The sequence below is a fragment of the Neodiprion fabricii genome, chromosome 5 (genome assembly GCF_021155785.1).
Source record: "Neodiprion fabricii isolate iyNeoFabr1 chromosome 5, iyNeoFabr1.1, whole genome shotgun sequence".
Taxonomy (NCBI): Eukaryota; Metazoa; Arthropoda; class Insecta; order Hymenoptera; family Diprionidae; genus Neodiprion; species Neodiprion fabricii.
In genome coordinates this window covers 18,613,493-18,622,559 of record NC_060243.1, presented here as the reverse complement: position 1 = coordinate 18,622,559, position 9,067 = coordinate 18,613,493, and the positions used below count along the sequence as shown (strand labels likewise).

The window sequence follows — 9,067 nt, the reverse complement described above, 5'->3', positions numbered from 1 at the left end:
TCCAACGAGAATATTTACTTTATTTTTTAGAAAGACTTGGTGCGGTCATACACTGTGGAATGAAAGATGAACGTTTCTTGAACGACATTTTCCGTTTCGTATTCGGGGTCTTCTGGATATTTGCCAAAGGTTGTAATTCGCACAATGAAGAACTGTCCGATGCCTCTTTGCATAAAACGCTTTTAGGATGGCAATGCTAAGCCGCAGAGATTCTAGATTTGTGTTTACTTTTTTGATCGTATTTCATTCATAACTCTCTTTGCGGATTTGTTATTACATCTGAGCAAAATCACCAGTGGAACATTCCATGAAACGAACTGGAAACAAGATTCTTGGAAGGTTCTTATCCATCCATCGGAACGTAGGATAAACTCTCGACTGAATGTTGAATAATACTCGTCAAATACACGGAACGGAGTTTAAACCCAAGTGCCGATTTTCCGGAAGGTAAAAGACTACGTTTTACACAATGTTCAATGTCTCAAAGATCGTAGGACCTCAAATGTTCTATGAAGTCTCGATTTAAAGAAAACAGAATAAATTGTCGTACGCTACCATAAAAAGTTCCGTCCGTTGCACAAAGAAATGATAATCTCCATTTAACCGTCGCGGAATTGGAATTCTTACGTCATTATTCAAAGGGTGAGTTAAAAAAAGTCGATGCGCGGCCTCTAAAAAATATCGCACGGTGTTTCCCTTTAAGAAGGTTCGATATCATGTAATTACGTATGGCTTCATGAAGTGGTCGATAGAAAAAAACCGGTTGTTTTTTTAAGTACTCTAATCTATATTATGTGTACAGTAATTAAGAGAGCATCAGGTTCAGGGAATACAGACACATCGTCTACCTTGTTTCATCCCAATAAAACCCTGCGCCTAAATACGTGCCTTCCTTCTCGTATGAGGAAGCGTCCGAATGGCGCCGGACTGAGTAAAGTAGAACACTGATGAATGCAGCGGAGCACGGCTAACCCACAATTCGTTGAGCAACGAACGAACTCCCACATATGCCTGTTCCGCTGTGGAATTTTAATGTAACTAGATAATTTAAACTTTGAATCGTGGATAAGAATAAAAAATCAACTTGTCTAGTTGTACAGAGAGAACGTATCGATCAAGGAACTGCAGGGAAGAGAATTAACATTCGACGTATAAGACACGTTTCGTTACTCATTGCGTACACGGCAATCTTCTTTATATGTGGGCGGTCAAAATACCGTGGAAATGTTCTACTAATGCTGTAGTTGCCGGCGAGGCTACGTGATTCAATTATACCAGACGTATTATACCGTAACTCCTTGTCAACTAGCCAAACCGATTTCCAAACTTCGCAACGTCAATTGGATCTTTAGCAAATTCTTCTTGCCGGTACTGGCAGAATTTATTCGCAAACTGTTTCACCGACTTGTAGCTCGGACTCTGCGGCGTTTTTGTGACTTTTAACCAGCCTGTAAAACTCATTTAGTGACAAAAGTTGTTTCTTTGAACACGTTAGGATACGTAAGCGGAATTTGACGCTATTATAACATACAACCGTGCAGATTAAGATATTTGCAAAATTTACCTAAAACGACAGTCATTTGATCACTTTTCATGACGTCATGTTGTTCATCCGTTGTTCGTAGATCGAAAAAAATTCGTCGGTGCAAGTGTAATCGGTCAAATGAAATAACCAAAATACCTAACTGAATTAGTGTTTTAAAAATATGTAATAGCTCGGATGCTTCGTGAATTTCTTATTAGAAAGTACTAGACACTTGTATTCCGGCAATAAATTACCCTTGTCATCGTGGAAGACAAAATCAAGTCGAAGGACGGATCTGCGCGCGTAGGAACGTTGGATTATCGCCGCTGATCGAGAGAGAAGGAGTTCGGAGAGGGCTAAGAGGAACGCGGTGGATTTTGGGAGAGCCGACAGCCCGACGCCACGTTTCCCCTCCGCCAGCCCTTGACGATCAAGTCGAAAGACGTACAGCACCGAAAACGTCATGAACGAAGCGTGCGAATACGTACACTTGACGGTCTCGATGCTGACAGTAATTAAAGTGTAGTAAAGAATCCATCATTTTGGTCGTATTGGGATTTGGAGGATTGCGATAGGTAATCGAAAATCCATCATTTTGGAAAAACTGAGATCTAGCTATTCTCGGGTAATAAAAACCTCGTTACTTTGGACGAACTGAAGCACTCAAAGTTTTTCAATAATCAACGACCTATGATTTTGAACAAACTATAAAGTCCAAGACTTTTTGCTCCTGTTTTGGAATAATAATCATTCCATAGAGAATTTTGCGAATTTATTCACTCCAGCATTTTCCGTTTCGAACACATTTGATCAATTGGTGCAAAATTAGATTACGAACTTTGGAGTGTTTGCGTGGAAAAAAAATAAACAAGAAGAGACAAATAACTGTACAATTTGTTATGTTTTCGAAATTATGTCCTCTCATGAGATCGAATTCTGGTGATCTATGGCGTACGGTAGATCTTCAGTTTACGTTTTCGAAATGCTTGATGATTTAATGCCATGTGTAGAATCATTACTCAAATCTAAACTACTGGCGAGTTAATTTCTATAAAATTGTAGTTTGGATTTCTAAAAATTCTGGTTTGTTGACGTTCGTAATTGAAATTCAAGTCATACCAAATATGCCGTGAAAACTTCATAATGCTTTCAATATTCTACCGAACCTTTTCTTTGATCAATCACTGCGTAGGCCATAGATAATAATTCGTTCGTTTGCTGGACATTCGTACAATGTATGCTTGCTTGATCAACAGTTCTTTGTTTACAGGCCAGCAATTCGCCCAAACCACCGAGAAAGCAGCCATAGGACCGATGAACTGACTGGGTCCAGGAAGTTTCCGGTATTCTGGTATCTGCCTGGCCTGCAACTTGTTACCCCCAAAAATAAAACGTGTAGCTGTATCTGAATACATATGCATACGTATATATTACATAGGTACTCTCCACATGCGTTCAGAAGACTAGTTAGTTGAATGTGCCGTAATAATTGCGAAACTGGGAATGGCTGCGTGCCAGGAAAACAATTAAAAAAAATTTATCATCTCGCTCAGAGAACGAGAAAATTTATCTCTGTTTGTATACAGGGGCGTTCTAACTTTTTTACGTGAGATCCTGCATACGGCTCTAGAGGGACCGAAGTTTTTCTATCGAAACTCGAGACGACTATCCTCGGGTAATTGATTTCAATTAGGGCAAATTCGTACTATTTTTTAACAAGACTTCCGGTGTTAACAAAAGTCGCCGAAACCGTGTTGCACGATATTTTTCAACCACCTTTTACTGTCTTGAATATTCTTCACCACTGTTGTTTCAACTTGTTTTGACTGTCTTTGGCCATTTTTGGTAAAAATTTACAGCCACAATCAAGTACAACATCTATTTTTTCCATTAACAATTTCTGACGATTCATTATATTACTAAATACTTTTCGTTAATTCATATAATATCGCGCGCCTGTAGTTTCTAATATTTAGAATCACATTCACTTTGAAAAATGAGAATCTCGTATGATTTGAACAAAGTGAATGAAAATATGTTACTATATTTTTAGAATAGCAACAACATTCGGTATATTTAACGATTTTTGGTACTTCTGGGATTGCGAAAATGTTCAGTGATTCTTTAAATCAACACGTGCACTTATAAATGATAAATTCTTGAGTATATCATTAAGTAAAAATTCATCCCACCGATTGTTTGCGACTTGCGAAGGCAGTTCACGTACCTCTGTGTGGTTTCTGCAGCCATAAATTAAGTGAAAATTCCTACGAGATTCTTCTTAAAATTAATTGACCACCATTCAACGTGGTTCAAACCTACGCTGATGAAATATAGAGGCGGTTTTATACCGGGGCAAAACGCGACGAGAGAGATTAACTAAAAAAAAAGATACCGCGTTGCAGCAATTCCGTGTCCGAATATTTGTGATGATGTAAGGTACGTATATGTGTACGTATAGTAGGTTATATACTTCATTTACCGACCACCAGCATAATTTGGATAGTTTGGACGATGCTGTCACGCGAAATTAAACTTTTCTTATTATTATTGCTATTACTGTAACACAACTCGAGATGAACGTTACAAGTCCCCACATATTCTTAACGATAGCGCGACGCTGAAACTATGACATAAATTTCGCCCACGGTTCGGAGTAAAAAAAGAAGAAATGTAAAGGAAATAAACAAAGCGAAAAGTTATGTCAACTTCAACCCAATTGGCACTGTACGAGTCTCACATGTCAGGAAGTCAGAAGTTTGTTTGTTTCACATCGGCTAATTTTGTTCAGATTTCAACAGAGTTAATAACTAGGAACGATTACGGAGAATGGAAATTTTGCATATATATCTCGTGGCGATGAATTCGGGTTACTGTTAATGTAATGATAAGTAAACTAACATTGTTTCAGGCTTGAATGAGTTACAATGAAAAAAAATTTCGTGGAAAAAAGTACGTGAGAAAAAAAGAGGAAAAATACTTGAAAAATTATGTGACGTCTATGCGATACTTTTTGTCATTGTAAATATTTCACAAACTCAATCGAGTAATGAAGAAAAGGTTGAGTAAAAATGATTCAAAGTTCCCGTGCTTCTTTTGTTTATGATCAATTACAAGTATTCCGGGGGAAAATGATCAGATCTAATCGGATCCGAATTTTTTTTCTCAGTCTTATCTGATCTCACAATATATATTTACGTATATTTGGATCAGATTAGATAGAGACAACATTTGAATATAACATAGAATGTCAGCTCATTATATCGCGCCTCGATATATATCACGGTTGGTAAGTTTCTCCTCGAAGCTCATTCCCCCACCACCCGCTTGAGCGCTTGCGCAGTGGATGAACTTTCGGCGGCAGTGCAGCGCGAAGTAGGGGAACTATTTATATCACAGTTTTCCCCTTCTACAGCCCTCGAGACCGCAACATAACGAGGTGGCACTGTAATTATATCTGTTTATTCCCCCCCCCCCCCCCCCCCCCCCTCCCCCACGATGTACGGAAGGGAGATATAACGATATAATAGAAAGAATAAGAAACACTCGAATACTCCGTTCAATCTGATTATTCACTTACGTGATACCAGAAATTGTATTGTAATTATTATAGATATCTCATTCACCTGGCGGTATTATTCAAGTTCCTCGTAACAGCATGAACATGTAACATTGGCTGTGATCTTTACATCCTATTTTCCGGAAAGTCGTACAGTGGATAAAAGGAAGTAATTCGGTTTCAAGTTCACAGAATGTAAGATTCTGATTAAACGGAATTTGCGAGCTGGAGAAATAACCTCGAGTTTCTCGGAAATGGTAAAGCGATGTCGATGAGCTGCGCAGCTGAGGAAAAAAGAGAACAAACGCTCGCTTGGACTTGGAAGTCCAACGCTCCTGACTCATTCTCGGATCTCATTATTTCCGGTATGCCTTAAGGATTAACCGCAGTCAAACAATTGTGTATTATGTGAATGGTTGCTTGGCTGCCATGTTGTGCCATTTCATTGTTCCCCAAAGTTTGGCTCGTGTTTCTCATCGCGCAGAAACTCGGCAGCTGCTATCGCGAGTTAGTTACGATTAATGACGCGGCGTTAATGTCGCTGCCTTTGCGTTGCCACTTCGAAAAACTGCTCCCTCATAGCGATAACGCGGAATTACTCGATTCGATGTTTTCTGTGGTAGAAAAATTAGCGCTGATCCTAGTTCTGCAATTTTATACTTTCATCAAGACTTGGTCTTGGAAATATCTCATGAGGCATAAAGAATAATTCGTTTATCGAGTAACGAAGTTTTTGTCTCCTTTCTGTGAAGAAGTTTCGCGAGGTTGATAATATTGACGATTACTTCAACCTGCTTGGTAAAATTTAAAACATTTAATTATCATTGTTACGTTATTATCACTTTGAGAACAACTCTGATTATACCTTATTTTGAGAGAATCTATTTCGGTACAATGATCATCAAGTATTTGAAAGGGCTTTGGAGATCGTCAATTATAAATTTGACGTTATCAGAGATGAAAGAAAAGAATTTCAAATAAAGTATTTGACGGACGAGTTGAAACATTAGAATAGTTTCAATATGGCTTCCGTTGCGGCACGCTTCAAATTCTATTTCGGTTATATCATCACTTTTGTGAACTGAGCATTCGTCGAACAACTTATATGCCTAATGAGCTGATGGCAAGAATAGTTTAATCATCCATTTACTATCGACGAAAATCAGGTAATCATAAATTTTTATTGAAAAATCCGCTCTACACATATTGTCTATGGTTTCATGTTCATAAAGGTGATGTTTCGGTTCAAATCTGCTTTAGTGCAGTTTTTTTTTCTCATTAAGGCATCAAGTCCAATCCTAATATAACAAATTACCTGAAAGCCATTCGATTAGTTATCGTTGATCGACCATGTTATCGGGTATAATATAATGAATAATTGATTTGGAGAAACAGATAAAGGTTATATATATACACCATATTATACATGTATTTACACCATGAACGTAGTAAGGTTTGGTTTAGGAATTATTGTCCCAACTATGGCGCACGTGCCGCCTGCGGAGCACGATTTTCGACGTACTTTTATTTGAATCCCTTTCATTTTTGGTCGTTTTCTTTTTCTCTTCACCGTCTTATTTTTTTTCAGAATTGATGCCCGTCCATCTAGGTTTCGTGGAAAGAACGCTAACGGTAGCATCGAGGGTTTCTCCTAATTGTACCTGGAAACGCTTTAACCGCGGGGATCCAAATCACATGGCGCTTTATTGTATTTTTTGCTGTATAAATAATCTTTTACAGATGGAGGTATAATGCATATCTGTACATGTGTATCTCTACGTACGACATTCTGGTTGATCCTGTCGCAGCTTCGCCGATTTAACCGGAGATCAGTAGTAGAATTCTTATTACATAAAGTACTTTGCACCATAAGATAAGAAAAACGATACTACAATAACAATAATAATGTTAACGAAATTAGTAAGAACTGTAATACAAATGCTTTTACTGGAATCGATCAAACGTTATAGTGCCATAATTGTAACGCGAGGATTCAGTAATTTTTAAATTGCTATTATACACATACAGATAAAGAGAAACGGTTACACTGGCATGTGATACGTCCGTATATTAAAACATGCCATTAAAAAATTTTGATACCAATATTAAATCATTGATACAGAAAGACTGAGAATCTTTACACTCAATACTTTGATCACTTCCTATTCATTTTATGTGTTTGAAATACGATTCTTCTATAAAACGATAATCAGTAAAGTTAGAATCATCTTGTAGTAGAATAAATTAATAATGTTAGGTGAAATCGCGATTATCTCAGAGTCACGTTGTATCGAAATGAATCAAAACAATTTAATGAAAATTCTGATAAACTCACAAAGAACATCAGTTTGGTGTCTCTCTCCGGTTTCGCTGCAATTCATATAGGTATGTTGCAGAACATCGAAAACTAAGAGACACGTATTCTTTTTATCGACGGAAAAACTGTTTAAAGGAGTAAAAATGATTTCCAAAAATACGCACCAAATGAGGTGATTTCTCAGTTTCGGATAGAAGCGCGTAATCTATTTGAATGAAACGAACGCTAAAATTTTTCTATTCACGAATGAAACATTTGAGCCTTGGTTTCATTCGAATACAACAAGCGCATCAACATGTCACCTCGGTGGTTGCCCATCTTTAGGAGTTGTTTTGACCCCTTTAAACCATTTTTTCGGCAGCAAAAAATAAAGAGCCGGAACAAGTTTTTTCGCAATATGTTTCATCACTATGAAAACGGACGAGTCTGTCGGTCTGTCCGACAAACTTCCGCGATAATCTCAAAAACGACCTAGTGGAAAACCTGAAACAGTCTTTCAAAACGTAAGCCGACTCGACCACCTTTAGTCATTCCGTGGATGTCGCGGTAGGATAACATTTTTGCTTCGACTGTGCAGCGCATGCGCAGTAGCTAATAGAAAGAGACAGGTAGTCCAGTTTGAGCTATCTCTGTCTTCGGAACTCCCACCACTACAATTCGCGTTCCAGTTGTATTTGAAATTCAGTGATTGGGATCCTTATTATGATCATGGCTGGGACAATATGGCGTCGACGTGGACAATCAGCTGATCGATTTATTTTTTTTTTCTTACAAATAAAAGTTGAAAGACTTTATGTAAACAGTTCAACTTTCATTTTGTAATATGAAGTCAATGCAAAGTAAAATGTGCGATGAAATAATACTTTTATAATTAGATACGTTCCTGCAGTTAGTGATGATTATATTTACCGTCACCAGATGGCATCTTCTGATTTTAGTGTACGAACACGTCAATATTCCGGCAAACTTGCAGATCGGTAGAGTACCATCACATGAACTCAGGTATGAGTTAATGCAATTGTTATTGATGTCGCGACACTCGTTTCAACGTTCAAAGTGAGGACGCACAACGCGCTACGTCTCTCTTGTTAGAGGTGTAACACGTCAGCCATCGTCACAGAGATAAATACGTTTGTATAAATTCACCTTGTGAATAATTCAATGATCGGCAGGTATTGCATAACCAGTAACGTGGAACTTGTACATCAGATTGTGCGTGTCGTTGTACGGCACAAGTTTATAAATAACGTCTCACTGACCCAGGCTGCAACTGATTGTGCAATGTGCATTGCGAACAACCGGAAGACGGAAGCCAGACTCGCGTGCGTCTATAGAATATCTTTCAATAAAGAGCAGAGAAACAATGCCACGTAAGGTTTCTATCTACGAATACATCATACGGCATAGTTCGTGATACATGCCATGAATTAAACTCAGAGAATTTTTAGTTTTCGGACACCAATCAAAAGTGCGGTTAACACTAAACCATTTTTGTCGTCATTTTATTTTGCATGAGATATCTTTCGATAACTTGGGAGTTTTGATAATTATTTGACAGCCGAAACTCAATCGAAAACTTGCAGTCAACGGGGAATGGCGCACATGTTGGTTTCTGTACTTTTTCAGCCGTGATTTGGAAAATTACAAAAGGACGGTTTATGGCTCG

At 38.1% G+C, this 9,067-nt stretch overlaps 1 long non-coding RNA gene across 2 annotated transcripts; it reads left to right on the top strand.

Moving 5' to 3' along the window:
* The first annotated feature begins 207 nt into the window (after positions 1-207).
* LOC124183481 lies at positions 208-7,168 on the top strand. 2 transcript variants are annotated; one of them, XR_006870988.1, is made up of 4 exons: positions 208-447; positions 1,833-2,150; positions 2,796-2,963; positions 6,673-7,168. It is a non-coding gene; the product is annotated as an uncharacterized LOC124183481 (long non-coding RNA). The 2 variants fall into 2 exon arrangements; XR_006870987.1 differs by lacking the exon at positions 208-447 and having other exon boundaries at positions 1,080-2,150.
* The last annotated feature ends 1,899 nt before the right edge of the window (positions 7,169-9,067 follow it).